Source organism: Sus scrofa, unplaced genomic scaffold (assembly GCF_000003025.6).
Source record: "Sus scrofa isolate TJ Tabasco breed Duroc unplaced genomic scaffold, Sscrofa11.1 Contig2540, whole genome shotgun sequence".
Classification (NCBI taxonomy): domain Eukaryota; kingdom Metazoa; phylum Chordata; class Mammalia; order Artiodactyla; family Suidae; genus Sus; species Sus scrofa.
Genome location: NW_018085119.1, coordinates 7,994 through 29,770, shown reverse-complemented (window position 1 = coordinate 29,770; position 21,777 = coordinate 7,994). Strand labels below are relative to the sequence as shown.

The following is a 21,777-nucleotide window of genomic DNA, read 5'->3' as shown; positions in this document are numbered from 1 at the left end:
GGAAGGCTGAAACAGGTCCTGGGCTTTGGCGTGCTTGGGGTTCCTTCGAGGCAGGTGCCCAGTCACACACAGCCTCAGGATTGGGCCGCCAGCTGGCCCTGGTCAAGCCCTCCGCATCAGGGCTTCAGGTAGGTGAGAAGGAGTGTGGTGCTGAGGAATCCATGGGGGGCTTCGGGGGCAAGAGTGTTGGTAGCTGGGCTCATCCGCCTGTTTCCCTCCCTCTCTTTTCTCTCTCTCTCTCTTCTCTCTCTCTCTCTCTCTCTCTCTCTCACACACACACACACACACACACACACACACACACACACTGAGGAGGCTGAGGGAAATGTCCTTGTGTCGTTTTGAGAAGAGCCTCTCTTGGCAGCAGGGTGCCAGGCTATGGAGGCCTGATTGAAACCAGGTCTGATGCGTTAAGGACTCTTGATTGGTCTCCTCCAGCAAGCTCTCAGGGGAGTTCCCACGTGGCTGCCAAGCTTCAGAGGCTCTCCTGGTCACTGCTGTGGCTGGCTGGGGCAAGAGCTGCACTGGGCGATCCCCCTCTGGCTAGACCACATCTCCGTGTGGCACGGGGCACCCAAATCCATGGACAAGGAATAAGAGGCATTGAAATGAATGAGCTGAATGGATCCAGAAATGAGTGAAGGTCCATCTCTCGTTCTCTCCCTCGTTCTCTCATTCTCCTCTCTCTCTCTCTCTCTCTCTCTCTCTCTCCTCCAAACACACCCACACGCATACGCATGCAGATAGAGTAGGAAACAATAGCTAGGACGGGGATTGACAAATCCATCCTACGTCTCTCGTGAGCCAATAGCTTGGGTGGGAGTGGGTTGGAAGTGCCAGCCTGGGGATGGCCAGCCTGGGAGTGGATGCTTTTGCCGAGCAGAGTGGATCTGCATGCCGCACACGGGTGCAGGAGAACACCTGGGCAAGTCAATCCACTCCAGACGAAGCATGTCTTTATCCTCATCACTTCCTCCTCGCCAGGGAATTCGGTTGGGTCCGATGGGCTAGGCTCGGCAATCTGGACGGGATGCACGGAGTCCTTCGGCCCGTCTCTTTTCCCGAGGGGCAGCACTCCCGAGCGGGACACCTTCTGTGGGGAGCGCTGAGACGCTCCTGTGTTGGGGTGGAATGGTCAGGACTCCTTTTGGCTGGTCGCTGAGCGAAGTGGATCCATTGCAGTTTCCCAACAAAGGGATCCCATCGGCCATGGCTATCCATCCTGTTTGGCTCCCCTTCGCCTCCCTTGGGTTCCAAGAAGAGGGACTAGACCTCGTAGCATCTGCTCCATGGAAGGAGGGCTGTGGCACCCCCGTCCAGGGCAAGGGTTTGGATCTCGGACCTCCCCAATGCCAGGCATTCCCACAGCCTCGCCCTCCCATTTGGCAAGCACCATCTGGATGGCAGTCCAGGGCTTGCTTTCCTGGAAGACCGTTCCTGGGTGTCCCTGGTGAGATGGGAGAGGGCAGGGGCTTCCCATGGGCTGTGTGTCTCCCTCCCAGACCTCTTTCATTTCGTGTGAGCATTTCTCTCCGCAACACTGTGGCTGCCCATGGCACCGTTTTCTGCGCAGGTTGATGGCTGAGTCCGCTTGTGTTGGGGCGAAGGACAGCTGCTTGCTCAGCCAAGCATCTGTCCATGGACATCGAACGTCTTTCCATGTGTTGCTCTCGGGAAGAGGGCTGCCTGAACGGAGTGGGGCGTTTCGCGCTGAGAAGAGACCCTTTGTCTGGGTCTATGGCCGTGAGGGGTAGCGCTGGGTCTGACGGTGGTTCCAGGGTTCTTTTGGGGAGGCCCTGGATCCTGTGGTCCATCGCGGTTGAACCAACGGACGTCCACGCCCACCCGGTGGGAGGGCCCCTTCTTTTGCACAGCCTGCCCAGGGGTTGTCATGGAAAGGCGTCCTCAGGATGGCCATGGGGACAGGGCTGAGGAGGACTGTCGAGCTGGTTGGGGTTTGGACTTCTCTAGGCATGCGTGATGGTGTTCCTTTGTCTGGTGCTGGCTGCCGGCTGGCTATGTGGATTTGGCAGTGTTTCTTCAGGCCCCCTCCCCACCTGTGGCCTGGGCGGGTGGGTTTCTGTTCTCGTGCCTGGGTTCCGTGCTGGAGCTGATCCGTGTGGAAGCCCAGGGTGACCTGGGTTTTGGGATGCGCATCCAGGGGCTGTGAGGCTTCCCCGGGTGGTGCCCAAAGGGAGAGCGAATTGGGAGAGCAGCGGTGCCAGGCGCTGGGCCTTGTCTCTCAAGAGGGCTCAGGAACCTCCCTTTGTCTTTCCCAGGGAGGCTCGGCTCTTCTTTCTACGCACCTGGTGAGATGATGGGAGCTCGAGCCAGGCCGGGCCTATGCAGGCCGCTCTCTTGACGGATCCACCAAAGCTCTGCCTGAGCTTCCTTCCGGCTCCCTGGGGAGAAGGGCTGATTGGGTCGGTTTGGTGTGGTTGGGAGACTCTGTGCCTTGGGAAGCACCAATGGGGATCCAGAGCAGGCACACTCCAGGTGGGGTCAAGAACGTTTGGAAACAAAGGGAGAAAGCGAGACCTGGCCAGATGAACCAAGCCAGAAGGAAAGAATCGAGGCAAGACCTCATGGCAAGGAGTGTGGAATCCCAGGGGCATGATGAAGGGGGAAAACGACTCGTTCCATCCTTCCACACCTGTCTTCCTAACTCCATATGGGCCAGGCTCTATCCACCCGGTAGCAGGCTGGCACACCCTGATGGATTGGGAGCTCAGGATTTCCACGGCGAGGCATGGCCTAGGTGGGCATCGGCACGAAGAACGCCTTTGAGAGAGGGAGCTAGAGCCCAGGTGGAAGGGCCCTTCTTGGCGGGGGATGGAGCCCCCAGCCTCGTCTGGGCCCCAGCCCAAGCAGCCCCGGGGACTGCTGAGCCCGAGAGAGAAGGCCAGCCTGAGAGGGGCTGTTCGAGCCTATGTCCACACGAGGGCGCCAGGGCCCCTCCCGGCCCCAGGTGCAGCTCTGAGGCTCGAAGAGGTGGGAGTGGCAAGGCTCCAAAGGCGCAGGCTCCAGGTCGGGGGCGGGGGCGGATGGAGGCTTGAGCGGGACGCACCCACAGCAGGCACTCCGAGGATGTGCAGGGGTTTCCTGGGCACCAGGGACTGTCTCCTCCGAGACCCCTCCTGTCAGGCGCAGGGCGGAGGTGTGCCTTCCGGATTTGGAGGTGGGTTGGCCGCCTGGTTGGGTGGCAGTGGGTTTGGAAGGCTTGAAACAGGTCCTGGGCTTTGGCGTGCTTGGGGTTCCTTCGAGGCAGGTGCCCAGTCACACACAGCCTCAGGATTGGGCCGCCAGCTGGCCCTGGTCAAGCCCTCCGCATCAGGGCTTCAGGTAGGTGAGAAGGAGTGTGGTGCTGAGGAATCCATGGGGGGCTTCGGGGGCAAGAGTGTTGGTAGCTGGGCTCATCCGCCTGTTTCCCTCCCTCTCTCTTTCTCTCTCTCTCTCTCTCTCTCTCTCTCTCTCACACACACACACACACACACACACACACACACACTGAGGAGGCTGAGGGAAATGTCCTTGTGTCGTTTTGAGAAGAGCCTCTCTTGGCAGCAGGGTGCCAGGCTATGGAGGCCTGATTGAAACCAGGTCTGATGCGTTAAGGACTCTTGATTGGTCTCCTCCAGCAAGCTCTCAGGGGAGTTCCCACGTGGCTGCCAAGCTTCAGAGGCTCTCCTGGTCCCTGCTGTGGCTGGCTGGGGCAAGAGCTGCACTGGGCGATCCCCCTCTGGCTAGACCACATCTCCGTGTGGCACGGGGCACCCAAATCCATGGACAAGGAATAAGAGGCATTGAAATGAATGAGCTGAATGGATCCAGAAATGAGTGAAGGTCCATCTCTCGTTCTCTCCCTTCTCTCATTCTCCGTCCCTCTCTCTCTCTCTCTCTCTCCTCTCCAAACACACCCACACGCATACGCATGCAGATAGAGTAGGAAACAATAGCTAGGACGGGGATTGACAAATCCATCCTACGTCTCTCGTGAGCCAATAGCTTGGGTGGGAGTGGGTTGGAAGTGCCAGCCTGGGGATGGCCAGCCTGGGAGTGGATGCTTTTGCCGAGCAGAGTGGATCTGCATGCCGCACACGGGTGCAGGAGAACACCTGGGCAAGTCAATCCACTCCAGACGAAGCATGTCTTTATCCTCATCACTTCCTCCTCGCCAGGGAATTCGGTTGGGTCCGATGGGCTAGGCTCGGCAATCTGGACGGGATGCACGGAGTCCTTCGGCCCGTCTCTTTTCCCGAGGGGCAGCACTCCCGAGCGGGACACCTTCTGTGGGGAGCGCTGAGACGCTCCTGTGTTGGGGTGGAATGGTCAGGACTCCTTTTGGCTGGTCGCTGAGCGAAGTGGATCCATTGCAGTTTCCCAACAAAGGGATCCCATCGGCCATGGCTATCCATCCTGTTTGGCTCCCCTTCGCCTCCCTTGGGTTCCAAGAAGAGGGACTAGACCTCGTAGCATCTGCTCCATGGAAGGAGGGCTGTGGCACCCCCGTCCAGGGCAAGGGTTTGGATCTCGGACCTCCCCAATGCCAGGCATTCCCACAGCCTCGCCCTCCCATTTGGCAAGCACCATCTGGATGGCAGTCCAGGGCTTGCTTTCCTGGAAGACCGTTCCTGGGTGTCCCTGGTGAGATGGGAGAGGGCAGGGGCTTCCCATGGGCTGTGTGTCTCCCTCCCAGACCTCTTTCATTTCGTGTGAGCATTTCTCTCCGCAACACTGTGGCTGCCCATGGCACCGTTTTCTGCGCAGGTTGATGGCTGAGTCCGCTTGTGTTGGGGCGAAGGACAGCTGCTTGCTCAGCCAAGCATCTGTCCATGGACATCGAACGTCTTTCCATGTGTTGCTCTCGGGAAGAGGGCTGCCTGAACGGAGTGGGGCGTTTCGCGCTGAGAAGAGACCCTTTGTCTGGGTCTATGGCCGTGAGGGGTAGCGCTGGGTCTGACGGTGGTTCCAGGGTTCTTTTGGGGAGGCCCTGGATCCTGTGGTCCATCGCGGTTGAACCAACGGACGTCCACGCCCACCCGGTGGGAGGGCCCCTTCTTTTGCACAGCCTGCCCAGGGGTTGTCATGGAAAGGCGTCCTCAGGATGGCCATGGGGACAGGGCTGAGGAGGACTGTCGAGCTGGTTGGGGTTTGGACTTCTCTAGGCATGCGTGATGGTGTTCCTTTGTCTGGTGCTGGCTGCCGGCTGGCTATGTGGATTTGGCAGTGTTTCTTCAGGCCCCCTCCCCACCTGTGGCCTGGGCGGGTGGGTTTCTGTTCTCGTGCCTGGGTTCCGTGCTGGAGCTGATCCGTGTGGAAGCCCAGGGTGACCTGGGTTTTGGGATGCGCATCGAGGGGCTGTGAGGCTTCCCCGGGTGGTGCCCAAAGGGAGAGCGAATTGGGAGAGCAGCAGTGCCAGGCGCTGGGCCTTGTGTCTCAAGAGGGCTCAGGAACCTCCCTTTGTCTTTCCCAGGGAGGCTCGGCTCTTCTTTCTACGCACCTGGTGAGATGATGGGAGCTCGAGCCAGGCCGGGCCTATGCAGGCCGCTCTCTTGACGGATCCACCAAAGCTCTGCCTGAGCTTCCTTCCGGCCGCCTGGGGAGAAGGGCTGATTGGGTCGGTTTTGTGTGGTTGGGAGACTCTGTGCCTTGGGAAGCACAAATGGGGATCCAGAGCAGGCACACTCCAGGTGGGGTCAAGAGCGTTTGGAAACAAAGGGAGAAAGCGAGACCTGGCCAGATGAACCAAGCCAGAAGGAAAGAATCGAGGCAAGACCTAATGGCACGGAATATGGAATCCAAAGCCATTATTGATGAATTAATCTGGGATGATTAGTATCACCCAGCAGTCTGATATGGAGTTCCCTCCTCGTCGCTTGGGTTTATAATGTGTTTGTTTTACTGCTCTGGCTGTTGCAAGAGCTGCATTGGCAGATCACACTTTAGCCAGACATCATCCCATGTCGCAAGTGTCACCCAATCCATTTATAGAAGCAGATATTGTGAACAATGAGCTGAATTGATAATGTAGTCAGTTAATTCATATATACATATATAAATATAAATGTCTTCATATATATATATATATATATATATATATACACACACTAACACAGATATATATCATAGATATCTCTGCAGAAATCTCAGTGAATGGATAGGTAAAGCAGTCATAAAGGCTATTCTGACCCAATATCTCAGGTGGAATAAGGTTTTATGTCAAGCCTGGGGGGTCCAGTGTAGGAGTGGATTCATTTCCTGGACTGTTGGTATCTGCATGTCACACATGGGTACAGAAAAATAACTGGGGATGTAAAAAAATAAAAATAATGTTTTTACAGAAATTTCATACAAGTTAGGTACACCTTCTCTGAGGGTCCCTGAGCTGCTAATATTGTTGGTTTTTTATATCATTTATTATTATCAATTATCACTGATTCATGTGATCGTAAAGCAATCCCATCATACGTGTATGAACATATACCTCCTTACATTATCCTCCTTTTGCTTCCAAATAGTGTGGCTAGTTATACATCCTTGTGATAAGCAGCAGGAACTCTATGTCTTGCAGTTTTGGACATATTTTGTTGAGCATGAGAGTTTGTCTTATTATCTATGTGGCTGCCAATGGCATTTTCTTGTCCCCCCCTTTTTTTAGCTGGGTACTCTTAAATTGGTTATTCTATTCTCTATGAATGAGCGATGGTGTTCCTTGTCCCAGTGCTGGATGCCCTGTATATATCTGGTTGTGGGAAAGTTCTATTCAGGTCTTTCCCCCTTTTTTTCATTTGAGTTGTTGGTTGTGTGTTTCTTTTGTTTGGTATCAGTTGTTGAACTGTTAATTCTGGAAGCCCATCCTGGGCTGGGTTTTGGGATGTGTATAAAGTACCTGTGCCGTGTACATGGTCAGATGCAAAAACTGTCATATTTTGGAGAGCAATTGAGAGAATTGTCTCTCAAGAGGTCTCATGAAACTCCATCCTTTTCTTTCCGTGGGAGCCTCTTCTCTTCTTTCTATGCATCTTGTATGAAAACGTGACCTAAAGCCAGATTGGCATATTCAGGATGGTATATGGACTGTCAAAAAGAAAGCTCTCCTAGAGATCCCTTCTTGCCCCCTCAGTAGAAATTCTGTTTTTAGCACTGTGGTTGGTTTGGTAAACACTGTGACTTTATAACACCGATGGGGAGATACTTCATGTATCCTCCAGCTAGGGTCAATACATTTAGAAAGACAGAGGGAAAGAGCAAAACAAACAAAAAAAAAATTAGGAAATAAGGACAGATTTTACTCTGTGAATGAAAGAATCACAGTTTGGAAATTATGAAAAAAATCAAACGTTGCATAACCACACACCTATATTCATAAATACATAAGTGCAGGGCTATATAAAAATGGAAGAAGGCTGGAATCACATCACTAGTCGGGAGAAGAGGGTTGACACAGCCAGGCATGGCCTCCAGGCTCTGAAAGACTTTAAGAGAGAAATAGCCCACATGGAAGGGCACTTCTTTGTCTTTCCTGAAAGCAGGGGATGGAGACCCAACCTGCATATGGGCCACAGAATTGAAGCCCTGGGGAGTGCTGAGTCAGAGAGAGGAAGAAATCCCAAGAGCGACTGTTAGAGCCAATGTCCACACGAGGGCGCCAGAGTCCCTTCTGGCCGCAGGTGCAGCTCTGAGGCTCTAACAGGTTACAGCTCCAAGGCTCAAAATGTGCAGGCTCAGAGATGGAACTGATGGTGTCTTGACTGGAACCCACAGCAAGCAAGCAGAAGATTTTTGGGTGTTTCCTGGGCACCAGGGTCTCTCCTCCCCAAGATGCCTCATGTCAGGCAGATGGCACAGGAGTCCCTTCAGGATTTGGAGGTGGATTGGCAGCCTGGTTGGATGCCAGTGGCCTTGAATGCTTGAAGCATTCCCTGGGTTTTGGCATGCCTTGTGTGCCTCTAGAGGCAGGCCCCAAGACACACACACAGCATTGGTTTTTTATTGAGAGCTGGCCATTTTCAAGCTGCTGACCATCAGGGATTGATGTAGTGGAGAAAGAAGGTGGTGCTGAAGAATCAGCGGGGGACTTTGGTGGCATTAGGGTGGTCAGCTGGGCTAATCCCTGTGCTCTTTTCCATCAGGAGCCTGGGGGAAATTTCCTTCTTGTCTTTCTACATGAGCATGGGGGTTTGAACAGAGAGGTATGGCTGATCCAGAAATACCTGGCTTGAGACTCTTTTCCAGAATTGGCGAGTGAAGCTTGACTTCAGGAACACTTGGCTTCTGGTTGTGCAAGGTAGAAGTGTTTAAAAACTGTGTTTCTTTGGGATGGTCTGTGATCTTCCCTGGGCCTTTTCTCTCCAGAAATCTTCTCCTCCACAAGCTCATTATTCCCTGCCACCTGAGCCTCTTCCTCCTGTGTCAACCCCAGTGACAAAGAATGCAGCCAAATCCAGGTAATGTGTAGAAATGCTGGATGATCTTTGGTTTCAAGCTGGTTCCAGGCCTGAAGGGTGCTGCCTGATTCAAATACTACATGCATGATTCCAAAGGTGTGTATATTGTCTGAGTTTAAAGAGTGGGTGTGGGTCAGTGTGGGGATAATTGCCCTGCTGAATTTGAGATAGTCATAACCACACCTATAATGTATTTCAGTAGGCAGAGAGGGAGAGAAGGAAATTTCACTGGCAGGAGCAGCAGGCCAGAGCAGAGCAGGGTTCTGCTGAGGCATGCAGAGGAAGGGCTGGGAGCTGCTGTTAGAGCCCATGTCACAACAGATGACACTAGAGAACCAGCAGATACCCACCTGCAACCTCCCTTTCTGGACCTTCAGATTCACATATAAAGTTGGAGATGGACTGTGGAAGCCAAAAGGGTGCCCAGAGCTGGTTCTGGGTTTCAGGGCACCTCCAAATCTCTGGAAAATTTGTCTCATCTCAAAAAAAGGGTCATAGTTCTGCAATGCATGTCAGGTTCACTTCCTCACTGCTCAGATGGCCCAATAGCTAGGGAATTGGACAGGCTGATTTGGGTCTGAGTCTCCTTTGTTTCTTTGTTTTTTGCTTTTTAGGGCAGCATTCACAGCACTTGTAAGTGCCCAGGCTAGAGGTCAAATTGGAGCTACAGCTGCTGGCCTATACCACAGCCACATCAACATGGGATCCAAAATATGTCTGTGACCTACACCACGACTTGCAGAAATGCCAGATCCTTAACCCACTGAGTGAGGCCAAGGAAAGAATCTGCAACCTCATGGTTACAAGTCGGATTCATTTCCACTGCTCCACAATGGGAACTCCTCCTGGAACAACTCTGGACCCAGAGACACCTGGCTTGCTTTTTGCCCATACAGTTTGCTAGGATCAGGCTGGTCCTTGTGAAATTGAGCTTCCAGGTATATGTATTTATTTTGAGTGCACTGTGTCATCCCAGTTGTTTTTGGGGTCAAGCTGTGCTCATACCCATGCCCTTCCTCTCTAGAAATTTCCTCATGCTTTTTATTCCCTACCACCTGAAACTCTTCATCCTTTGCCAGACACTGGAAACAAAGATATCTGCAACAAGATAATGTGAATAAAGGCAGGTGGTTCTTAGTTTCATGCTGGTTCCTAGGGCTTAAGAGAGCTGATTTTTTCAGAGCCTGCTTACATGTCTTATTAAGTGGGGTCATTGATTTCAGTTTGTGTGGTAATGTCATGGGGGGTGAGTGTCTTTCCCAAATGTGAGATAGTCATACCCCAGCCCATAGTGTGTTTCATTGCTCCAAAAGGGAGAACAGTAAGGACATCCTGCTGACAAGTGCCCCAGGCCAGAGAAGATGAGGCTTCTGCTGAGGGAGGCAGAGGAAGGTCTGAGAGATGCTGCTGTTCGAGCATTTGTCCGCCAGCGGGCGCCAGAGCAGAGCGGAGCACTATGTACCTGCTTGTTTGTATCTCTGGGCTCAGAAGGAATTGGAGTTTCACTCATGGATCTTCAAGGGTGATTCCTGGAGCCTGGCATTTGTGTTCCTGGTACCGCTCACCCTGTGCTCAATTGGCCTCAACTCATTGAGGGGACAGAGTTCTGCCACCACAAGTCTAATTGAATTTTGCTCTGTTGGGGTGGCCACAAGATTAGAGAAATGGACAAGTTTCCTGGGGTCTGAGTGTCCTTTGCTTGTTTGGCAGCAATTCTGGACCCAGAAACACCTGGCTTCAATGTTAGACTTGCAGATCGTTCAAATAACCCTGGTGGGGAGTTTGGCTTCTGGAAAGCTGGGATTCTGGTCATGAATGCAGTGTCCACCTGTGGTGGTTTTGGGGGCATGGGCTGTACCCATGGCTGGGTTTTTCTCTCCAGATTTCTGCACAACTTTCATCTTCCCTCTGCACTTGCCTGAGTTTCTGCAGCCTCTTCAAGACAAGTATTTGAAGGAAGTTCTCTCAATCCATGTAAGGTGAATCACAGTTGGGTTGTTGAGGACTCCAAGCAGACTCCCAGGGAGGAAGGCTGCCAATTGGAAGCCTGCTGCCCTGACATAAATAGCAGGGTTGTTTATTTCAGGGAGTGAGCTAAAGTAATGTGGGTTGAGTGGCTTGGAAAACTGTGAGAGTGTCATGCCCTGTATATCGTGCATTTGAGTGTGATGAGTGGGAGTGGAGGAAATAAATCTCACTTGTGAGGAGTTCCTGTTGTGGCTCGGTGGTTAACAAATCTGAATAGGAACCACAAGTTTATGGTTTTGACCCCTTAGTGAGGAGCTCAGTGGGTTAAGAATCTGGCATTGCCATGAGCTGTAGTGAAGGTCGCAGATGCTGCTCAGATCCCCTGTTGCTGTGGCTCTGGCGTAGGCCAGAAGCAACAGCTCCAATTAGACATCTAGCCTGAGAACCTCCATATGCCACCAGCGTAGTCCCTAGAATAGACAGAATGACAGCTGCGGGGAGCCAAGGCGATGCTAGGACTCAAAAAAAAGACCTTGCCTGATGGCAAAAAATACCTGAAGGCAGGTTCCTAACCAGGGAAGGGAGCTCACCTGAATGGTACATGGCAAAGGTTGTCCTCTGGACAGGATGAAAGCCTGCCTGTGTGGTACAAGCTGAGGACAGGCCTCAGGTTACACAGCTCTCATTTTGATATTGATGAAAAAGAATTGGGGCTTTCTTGGGAAAACAATTTCCATGTTTGCACCAGAGAACATGGATTGTTTCTCAGGTGACCTACTCTTTCCTGTTGTTTTATTTGTTATTCAGGTTTCCTCAGGCTGTCCTGATTATTTCCTTATTATTCTTATTTTCCATTCTTATTTTCCTGTGGTGATTTGTGATTTAACAAAATTACTATAATAAGAATTTCATTCTATGGGACTCTCCCCTATTTAAATCCAACTTGATGAAACATAGTGTTTATCTACTAACCAGTTATACAGTAAACTTTAGAGTTAGTTTAATGAGGTTCATAAAAGTGAGACATATATTATTCTTGATCAAAAGAAACCCAGCTGTGAGTTTTGTCCTTGTCTTTAGAAAGTTTTAGTGGCAGCTGGCTAAGTTGATTTGTATTTTCTCACACTGTCTCCCTGCCAAGGACACTTTGAAGATAGACACTATTCTAAAGACAGGATTTTTTTGTGTTTATAACTTCTTCAGCTTGTGGGAACTAGCTGGCCATGAGATGGTTTGTACTGGGTCTCCTCTTTCCCACATAATACGTGTGTCTGTTTGTCCTTGAATTGTTCTCACTAAATTTAGTTAGATTAAAGATTTTAAAACATGACATATTGCTGCTGTACTATGTGACCAAAAAACAAGGTCTAATAGTTAACCAATGTACTTTTAACACTATGAACTAATTTGTAGTGAAAAACTCTCTATATAATTAACCATTTATGCAAATAAAATTTGAGCAGTCCACCGCCCTAAAAGAAGGGACAAAGAGGCTGTCTCCGTTCTTTTGCCTAAGCTGTCCATCTCTGATTGGGATGTATACTCCCTGGCTGCTGGAGCTGGCCTCTGGCAGACAGCAAGAAAGGGAAGGAAGGAAGGAGAGAGAAGAGAGACTAGGAGAGAGAAAGTAGAAAGGTAGGAAGGAAGGAAGGAAGGAAGGAAGGAAGGAAGGAAGAAGAAAGAAAGAAGGAAAGAAGGAAAGAAAAAAAAGAAAAAGGAAGAAAGAAAAGAAAGGAAGAAAAAGAAGGAAGGAAAGAAGGAAAGAAAGAAGGAAGGAAGGAAGGAAGGAAAGAAAGAAAAAAAGAAAAGAAAATCTCACTTGCAAGTATTCCAGGCGAATGTAGAGCAGGGTTCTTCTGAGGGAGTCAGATTTGGTGTTAGGGCCCCTGCCCAGCAGATGGTGCCAGAGTGAGAGCAGAGTTCCTGCCCCACCCAACCACATCCCCTCCACAGCTCCATGGCTGCATCGACAGGCTCAGATTCAGAGTGGAAAGGGATTGGTGGAGGCCCAATACGTTCAGATATTTTCCTTTGGGTACATGGTTCAGTGGACACCGTGGACCAGTGTGCCTCAACTCAGAGAAGGACTGAGTTTCTTCCACCCTATCTCAGGTTCAATCTCTGGACAATCATGTGGCCCAATATCTAGAGAGTTTGTCAGGCTCCCTGGGGCCTGAGTGCCCATTGCTTGTTTGAAGTACAACACTGGACCCAGAAATTCCAAAACATAAGTGTTTTGGAATCAGGATGCTGTGAAATTTGGTTTCTAGAAACTGGGGCCTTTTGTTATGAATGCAGCATATCAATGCACTTGTATACTGGGGGCAGATCTCAGCCTGTCCCTATGCCCTTTCACTCTAGGGATCTCTACATCCTCCTCTTTCCCACTCCACCTGAGCCACCTACGCCTCTTCGGGGGACCCTTGTGCCAAGAAACCTACTTTGTGCCAGATCAAGTGAATGAAGCCTGGGATTCTGGATCTCAAGGTGGGCGCAGGGCTGAGGCGTGCTGATTGAGGCCAGTCGGCTCTGTTGATTTACCAATTAGGGTGTCTGATTTAGGGAGTGGGATGGTCTCAGTTGGGGTGAGTACTCTGACCAACTTTGAGATAGTCCTATGCCTGCCCATCATGCATTTCAGTGCACTGCAAGGGAGAGGAATCAGGAAATCAGGCTGGAATCTACCCAGGCCGGTGCAGACCTGGATTCTGCTGGAGAAGGCCTGGGAGTGGCTATTAGAGCAGATTACCACCAAATGGGGGCAGGGAACCAGCAGAGCCCCTCCCCTGAGGTTACAGACCTCACCTCAGGCTCAGGGGCAAGGTTGGAAATGTGCCCCTGGCACCACAAGGAGGTGCCCAGAGCCTTCCATTTTGGTACATTTTGCCCCTGAACCTCTGGACCATTTAGCCTCCTCTGAGAGTGGGGAAATAAGTCTGCCATCACATCTATGGTAATTCCTTCCTGGTCACTTGGCCCAAAGGCTAGAGACTTTGGTAGACTGGCCTGGGTTCTGAGTGCCCTCTGACTGTCTGGAGGCAGATCTCTGGATCCACAGGTACCTGGTTTGAGGCTTGGGTGTGCAGTTTTCTAGAATCACGATGGAGTGCAGCTTGACCTCTGGAAAAGTGGACTTCAGGTTATGAATATGACCAGATGATCCAAATGGCAGTTATCTTGGGATGTACAGTGCTGGTCTCTGTGCCTTTTCTCTCCAGAGATCTCCTCCACACCCCCCTCCTTCCCTCCCATGTTAGCCTCTACTGAATCCAGTGACAAGGAACCCACCCAAATCCAGGTGATATGAAAAAGGTTGGGTGATCTTGATTTCAAGTTGGGTCCAAAGTTGACAGTTACTGAGTCAAAAACTGCTCACTTGATTTCAATAGGGATGTGGGGGGGGCTGATTTCAAGGAGTGGGGTTGTGTCATGCCTGTGGGAAATTGCCCTGATGCCCTTGAGACAGTCATAACCCACTTGTCATGTGTTTCAGTAGGCAGAGAGTGAGAGGAATAAAAAGTCTTGCTGGAAGGTGTGCCAGGTCAGAGCAGAGCAGGGTTCTGCTGAGGAGGCAGAAGGGCTTGGAATTGCGATTAGAGCACATGTCCACCAGATGGTGACAGAGCACCAGTGTAAACTCCCTCTCCCCTCGCCTGAGTCTCCATAGCTCCCTGGCTGCCACTTAAGACTCAAATATATGTTGGAGATAGGTTGGTGGAAGCCCAATGTGGTGCCCAGAGCTGGGGCCTGGTTATAGGGCATTTCCAAGTCTCTGGACAATGTCCCTCCTCTCAGAAGAGGGGATGGAGTAATGCCATCACATCTCAGGTAAATTCCCTCACCGTCTGGTAGCCCAATGCCTAGAGAGTTCGACAGGCTGTCTCAAATTTGAGTCCCCTTTGATTGTTTGAAGGTCCACCGCTGGACCCAGAATTCCCTGGCATGAATTTTGGCTCTCAAGTTTGCTCATGTCAGGCTGGTCCACATAGAGTTGAGCTTCTAGAAAGCTGGCCTTCTCGTTGTGAGTGTACTGTGTCAACCCAGTGCTTTTGGGGGGCAAGCTGCACTCATACCCATGCTCTTTCTCTCTCCAGATCTCCTCAAACTTCTTCCCTCACACCCAAGTCTCTTCCCCCCCTAGGAGTCTCCTGGTGCATGGAACTGACCAGAAACTGGGTAATGTATATAAATCTGGGTCATCCCTGGCTTCACGCTGGATCCAAGGCCTGAAGGGTGCTGGTCAATGTGGAGCCTGCTCTCATGACTTACAAAATGGAGTGGATTTCAGGGTGTGGGGTGGTGGTGTGTTGGGTGAGGGTCTTGGCTGACTGTGACAGTGCACCTGACAGGGAGTGGAGGAAGAATATCATGCTGGCAATTGCCCCAGGCCAGGGCACACAGAGACATTTGCTGCGGGACACAGAGGAAGGTCTGAGAGTTGCTTTTATAGGACATGTCGTCCAGAGGGTGACAGAGCACCAGCAGAGCCTGCTGCATCTCTCTGCATCTCCAGGCTCAGAAGGGGATTGGAAAGGGACCCATGGAATCCCAAGGAGGTGCCCAGAGCCTGGGGTTTGTTTTCATGGTGCTCTGATACTGCAGCCCAATGGGACTCCATTCAGTGAGAGGATGGAATTTTGCCCTCAGGTATCTAATTCAATTCCTGCCAGTCAGGCAGCCAGAGTATTAGTGAATTTGACTGGCTCTCCGGGGTCTTAAGGGTCCTTTTCTTGTTTGGAGGCTGGACCCAGAGAAACATGGCTTCAATCCTGGACATGCAGCTTTCAAATCAGCGTGGCAGGGTGTTTCAAGTCTAGAAACCTGAGTTTCAGGGTGTTAAGGTTGTATGTCTACACTTTCAGGGTGTGATCTGTGCTTATGGTTTGATTCTTTCTCTCCAGAGTTCCCCCAAAGCCTCTGTCTTCCTTCTGTAGCTGAGCTGCTTCAGCCTCTGTGGGACACCCATTTGAAGGAACCTGTCTAAATCCATGTAAGGTGAGTCATGGCTGGGTTGTTTAGGAGTCCAAGCTGAGTGCCAGGAAGGAAGGCTGCTGATGAAAGGCTTACTGTCCTAACTTAAATAGGAGGGTTGCTTCTTTCAGGAAGTTGGATAAAGTTGGGTGTGGTGACTGGCCTGGCTGACTGAGATTGTCACTCCATCATATGTAGTGCATCTGAGGGGGTCTAGAGATATGTGGGCATGAAAATCCCATTAGCAAGAGCCCCAGGCCAGGGCAGAGCAGGGTTCTTCTGTGGGATGGAGAGGAAGAGCTGGGATGTGCTGTGAATGCCCCAGCCCACCAGATGGCACTCGAGCACTAGCAGAGCCCCTTCTGCATCTCCAGGAGTGTACTTTCAAACTCAAATATATGGTTGGAGATGGGTTAGTGGAATCCACAGAAGGGCCCAGATCTGGAGCTGGGTTTCCGGGCATCTTCAAGTCTCTGGACAATGGGCCTCATCTCAGGAGATTGGCCTTAGTTCTGCCATCTCATCTCCAGTTCAATTCCTACATGGTCTGGTGCCCCAATGGCTAGGACATATGACAAGCTGTCTGGGGTCTGAGTCCCCTGCTTGGTTGCATGCACAAATCTGGACCCAGAATAACCTGGCTAGAATTACAGCTGTACAGTGTGCTGGAACCTGGCTGGCACACATGGAGTTGGGCTTCTAGAAAGATGGCATTCTGGTCATGAATATACTTTGTCATCCTGATGCTTTTGGGGAGGCAGGCTGTGCTCACGCCTGTGCTCTTTCTCTCTAGAGATCTCCTATTTTTTCCCTCCCACCTGAGACTCTTCCTCCTCTGCCAGACACCTGTTCCAAGGAAGCTCCTGCAACAAGGTAAGGTGAATCAAGCCTAGGTGGCCCTTGGCTTATATCTGGGTCCCAGGGCTTAAGGGTGCCGATTACTTCAGAGCCGGCTGAAGTGACTTACAGAGCTGGGTCTTTGATTTCAGGGTGTGGGCTTGTGTCATGAAGGTTGAGTATCCAGGGTGACAGTGAAGAATCCTACTCCCACCGCAAGAGTGGATTTAAGTGTTCCTGAGAGGAAGAGGAGTAAGACATCTTGTTGGCCTGTGCCCCAGGTCAGTGCAGACCAGAGTTTTGCTGTGGGAGGCAGAGGAAGGGCTGAGAGTCGCTGTTAGAGCACATGTCCACCAGAGGGCACCAGAGCCCCTCATCGCCTCTCTGCAGCTCCCTGTTTGTATCTCCAGGCTCAGAAGGGGATGGAAGAGGGATGCATGGAACCTCAAGGAGGGACCCAGAGCCCGGTGTTTGTTTGCATGGTGCCTCTGACATTGTGGCCCCATTTGCCTCAATGCAGGGAGGGGACACATTTCTGCCATTAAATATCTAATCAATTCCTATTTGGTTGGGTGGCCCCAACTTTAGGGAGTTTGATAGGCTCTCTGGTCTGTGTGTCCTTTGCTTGTTTGCAAGCAGAACTCTGGACCCAGAAACACCTGGCTTCAATGGTGGATGTTCAGTTTTCTAGAATCAGCCTGGTGGGGAGTTTGTCTTCTGAAAAGGTGGACTTCGGTGATGAATGGGGTGTGTCTGTGCTGTTGTATTTTGGGGGTGGGTGGGCTATGCTCTTTTTCTCCAAAGATGCCCACCACCTTCATATTTCCACTGTCCCTGAGCCACTTCCACCTCTGCATGACACCCATTTGAAGGAAGCTCTCTCCATCCACGTAAGGTGAATCACGGCTGGGTTGTTTAGTGTTCCAAGGTGAGTCCTGGATAGGTAGGCTGCTCATTCAAAGCCCACTGGCCTGACTTAAATAGGAGGGGTGCTGATTTTAGGGAGTGGATAAATGTGGGTGGGGTGAGGGGCCTGGCTGACAATGCGACAGTCTCTCCCCACCCATCATGCATTTGAGTGTGCTGAGAGGGAAAGCAGTAAGAAAGTCACCTGACAGCTTCCCCAGGCCTGGGCAGAGCAGGGTTCGTCTGTGGGAGGCAGATGAAGGGCTGAGACTTGCTGTTAGGGCCTCTGTCCACCAGCCTGAGCTGGAGCAATAGCAGAGCTTCCCCAACCCCCACCTACTCTCACCACAATGGCCATGTCACCAGTCTCAGACTCAGAGTGCAAATGGTTGGTGGAGGCCCAAGTGCATACGCAGACATTTGTACTTGGGTACTTGGTGCCTCCTATGCTGCAACCCAATGTACCTCAGCTCAGAGGAGGATTAAGTTTCAGCCACCATATTTCAGGTTCAATCTATGCATGATCAGGTGGCCCAATGGTGGGAGAGTTTGACAGGCTGCCTTGGGTCTGAGTGCCCTTTGCTAGTTTGAAGCATATCACTGGACCCAGAAACCCCTGCCTTAAATCTTGGGCATGCAGAGTTGTTAATCAGCCTGGCATGATATTTGGCTTCTGGAAAGCTGGGCTTTTGTCAGGAATGCAGCACATTAATGTGGTGGTGCTGTGGGGGAAGGTCTCAGCTTCTCCCTGTGCCTTTCTCTCTAGAGAGCTCCACCTCCTTCTTCCTCCTGTTCCACCTGAGCCTCCTCCTCCTCTGTGGGAGACCCTGTCAAGGAACCTACCTCAATTCAGGGAATGTGAATGATGCCTGGGAAGTCCTGATCTCAAGCCAGGTGCAGGGCTTCAGGGTGCTGATGGAGGCCACCTGGTTCCCTTAACTTACTAAGGTGACTGATTTCAGGGAGTTGGGTGGTCTCAGTTGGGGTGAGGGCCCTGGCTGACTCTGAGATAGTCCCCCCCATCATGCCTTTCAGTGCACTGTGAGGGAGAGGACTTAGGAAATCAGGCTGGCAAGGGGCCCAGGCTTCTGTGGGAGGCAGAGGGAGGCTTGAGATTGTTAGAGTGATGGCCACCAGATGCACCATAGAACCAGAGTGCCCACCCCCTTCATCACCTGGACTTCACCTTCAGGCCCCCAGGCAAGATTGGTGATGGGCCCTTGGTCCAGTGGCCCAATGGCTAGAGAGTTTGACAGGCTAACTCGGGTCTGAGTCCTCTTGGAGGTTTGGAGGCACAACTCTGGACCCAGAAATACCTGGCTTGGATTTTGGCCCTACAACTTGCTAGAATCAGGCTGGTCCCTGTGGAATTGTACTTCCAGAAAGGTGGCCTTCTGGTTGTGAAGGCGCCATGTCAGTACAGTGGTTTTGGGTGCAGACTGTGCTCATACCTGTGCTCTTTCTCTCCAGAGATCTCCTCAAGCTTTTCCTTCCCTCCCAACTGATCCTCTCCCTCCTCAGCCAGACACCTGCTGCAGGGAGGTTACCTAAAACCAGGTAACTTTTACAAAGGCTGGATGGTCCTTGGTTTCATGCTGGGTCCCAGGGTTGAAGGGTGCTGACTGATCAGGGGCTGCTCACATGACTTACAAATGGTGTCAATGATTTCAGGGTGTGGGGTGAGTTCTGGCTCTGAGATTGTCATACCCCAGCCCATAGTGTACATCTGTGCACTGAAAGGGAGAAGAGGAAGGAAATCACACTGGCAGTGCCCCCAGACACTGCAGAGCAGACTTCTGCCGTTGGAGGCTGTCAGGGTTCAGAGTTGCTGTTAGAGCAGCACATTCTAGTCAAAGGGCTCTAGAGAACCCCGGAGACCCTCCTCTCCTTCAGGCTGAAATACGTGGTTGCCGATTGTATGACGAGACCCCACAGAAATGCTTGGGGCTGGAATGGGGTTACAGGGCGCCTCTTATCATCTGGCCAATTTCTTTCACCTCAGGATATTGGCATAATTCTGCTCTCCCATCTTTGGTTCAAATTCAGTGTGTTTCTCTGATAAATGACCAGAAACTTGACAGACTCTCTGAGGGGACAAGCAAATACCTGGCTTGAATCTCAAATGTTCAGGTTTCTGAAACCAGGCTGATATGACACTCTCTCCTCTTGTGTGTTCAGTTTGCTGAGGAAGAGGAAGAGGACAGTCACATCAGTCTGTGCCCAAGACCAGTGCTTAAAACATCAATGTCCAATCTTTAACACTGTTGTTTCTGGACCCAAAGGTCTGCCTCTGGAGAAACAGGGCCAGCTGATCCAGGGAGCCTGTCACACTCTGGCCCTGGGGCACCAATTTTTTGTCATGCCCACCAGATGCTGAGGGCACAGTTGTGTCCCTTCCCTGAGGTGAGTCCATTTGGCCAGAGCCGTAGAAGCTCCCTGTTTCCAGCCCCAAACCTATGAGCATGTTCTGAGTGTCCCACAGTCCTTCAACTGCAGCTCTGAGCCTGGAGTCTCAGCCAGGCATCTGCACAGGGGCTCTGCCTGAGCTGGGGTTCAGCCTGGTGACCTTCAGTCTAACACCATCTCTCAGCCCTTCCACATGTTTCTCATCCACCCTAGAAGCTACCTGGGCCTTGGGCCTGGGCAGCTTGATTTCACGCTGGCCTTGGGCCTGGGTTGCTGGATTTCATTTCTCCTCAGCTGTTGAGCCACACGAGTATCTAGATACTGGGGTATTTCCCTCTCACAGCCTCCCTGAGTGCTCACCCCAACTTACCCCACCCCAACACATATCCCCACCATTGGGTACTGAGAGCCTTCTTTAAATCAGTCCCAGCTGCCTTCACTCTCAGGATCTTCTCTTAGTTGTGCTCCTTGAAACAATGATTGCAGACAGGATATAGAGGTTCAGATGGAAGGGGAAGAAAGAATTCGGGGAGAACTCCTGAAAAATAAAGCACAGAGATTCCTGTCTGCCCCTCAAAATAGCACCACTTTCACAAGTTCCATTCATGACGACCAGCCCCTTTGGACACATGATGCCTTTACAGAGGCTGCAGGCTTGGTAATTGCAAGGCCAAGATTCAAACAGATATTGTGGGCCCAGTGTCTTTGCCCCTTGAGAAACAGAAACAAACCAACCCCAGAGAACACATCCACCTCTCTGGTGCCTGGGCAGCCAGAGCTGGATGGACCTACCCATCAGATGCAGAAAACACACGTCTTTCTTCTCCCTGATGTGAATCTATTTGTGACAAAGAGTCAGTGGTGCCCTGTGAGCCATCTTAACACATCCTGCGCTCCCACTAACCCCTCTTGGCAACACCTCGTAGCCTGGAGGTGAAGCCAGTGGGTTTCAGATGGGCTTTGTCTGTGCTCTGGCCCCATCAGGAGGCCGTCTCCTCTAACACTGACTCTCAGCCTTTCCTCCTGTTTCCCTCAGCAGACCCCAAGGGCTCTCCTGGCCTTGGACAGCTGCCAGCTTGATGGAATTCCTCCTCACCTTCTAAGCCCAGTGAAGTGCCCAGAGAGAGGGGCAATTCTCTCATAGACTCCCAGCACACACCCCCACCCCAACTTAATGCATTAAAATCCTTTTAATTACCCTACTTTAATTCCTGAGAATCACCTTTAAGTCTGCTCCCTGAAACAGGGCTTGGGGACAGGAAAACGGGGCCCCAAAGAAAGAGAGGAGGGAATTTGGGGGAGGGATCTTGAAGCGCAAAGCCTAGCGATTTGTACAGTCACCCGGTGGAACCAGCACCACTGTTATGTGATCCATTCATGACCACCAGCCCCTTTGCCTCATGACAATGACCTGGGGGGGGGCTTGGCAATTGCAAGGCCAAGATTCAAGACAGTCATTTTGGTTCCAGAGTCCTGCCTCTGAGAAACAAAAAGCAATCTATCCCCAGAGAACCTTCCAAACTCTCTGGCCCCTGGGCCACCCAGGCAGGCTGGAAATGCCCATCAAATGCTGAAGGCACAGCCATGTCCCCTCCCTGAGGTGAAGCCTTTTGGGACAGAGTATTGGAGGCACCCCAATCACCCCCAAACCTATGAGCCTGTGCTGAGTGCACCCACATTCCTTCTTCCACTCAGGCTCTGAGCCTGAATGTGCTGCCAGGCAGCTGCAGAAGGTCTCCACCATGGCTCCGTGTGGCCTGGTGACCATCTGCTCTAACCCCATCTCTCAGCCCTTCCTCCCTGTTCCCGCAGCAGCCCCTGAAGCTACACTCTCCTTGGGCCCTGGCTGCTTGATTTTATTGCTCCTCAGCCACCCAGAACAGTGAAGTACCCCAGACACTGGGTCCTTCTCAGTCTCCCAGAGCCCGCACGGAGCCTATCCGATCCTCAGACATCCAAACCCTCTGCCTTCTGACCCACTGCGTCTTGAGTCTTTAAATCAATCCGCTTTCATTCGCAAGACCTGCCTTCAAGTCAGCTCCTTGCGATACAGAGGTAGAGGCCAGAAAAAAAAGCTCAGATGGAAAGTGAGGTTTGGGGAGACAGGGTCTTGAGGAAGAGACCCAGGGCTTCTCCAGCCACCCCCAGAATGAGCGCCGGGGCTCTAAGCTCTGTTCATGAGCACCCGCCCCTTTCACATGGGACGACCTCAGGAGGCTGGCGGCTCGGAACCTGTACGTCT

The 21,777-nt window shown here is 51.7% G+C and overlaps 1 long non-coding RNA gene across 5 annotated transcripts; it reads left to right on the top strand.

The window, feature by feature from the left end:
* The first annotated feature begins 258 nt into the window (after positions 1-258).
* On the top strand, positions 259-19,911 carry LOC102166957. Of its 5 annotated transcripts, none has more exons than XR_002341203.1 (5): positions 6,420-8,287; positions 12,777-12,902; positions 14,510-15,410; positions 16,180-16,259; positions 16,376-19,911. It is a non-coding gene; the product is annotated as an uncharacterized LOC102166957 (long non-coding RNA). The 5 variants fall into 5 exon arrangements; XR_002341201.1 differs by having other exon boundaries at positions 6,423-8,287; positions 14,510-16,259; positions 16,376-16,504; positions 18,600-19,911; XR_002341202.1 differs by having other exon boundaries at positions 6,426-8,287; positions 14,510-14,591; positions 15,317-16,259.
* The last annotated feature ends 1,866 nt before the right edge of the window (positions 19,912-21,777 follow it).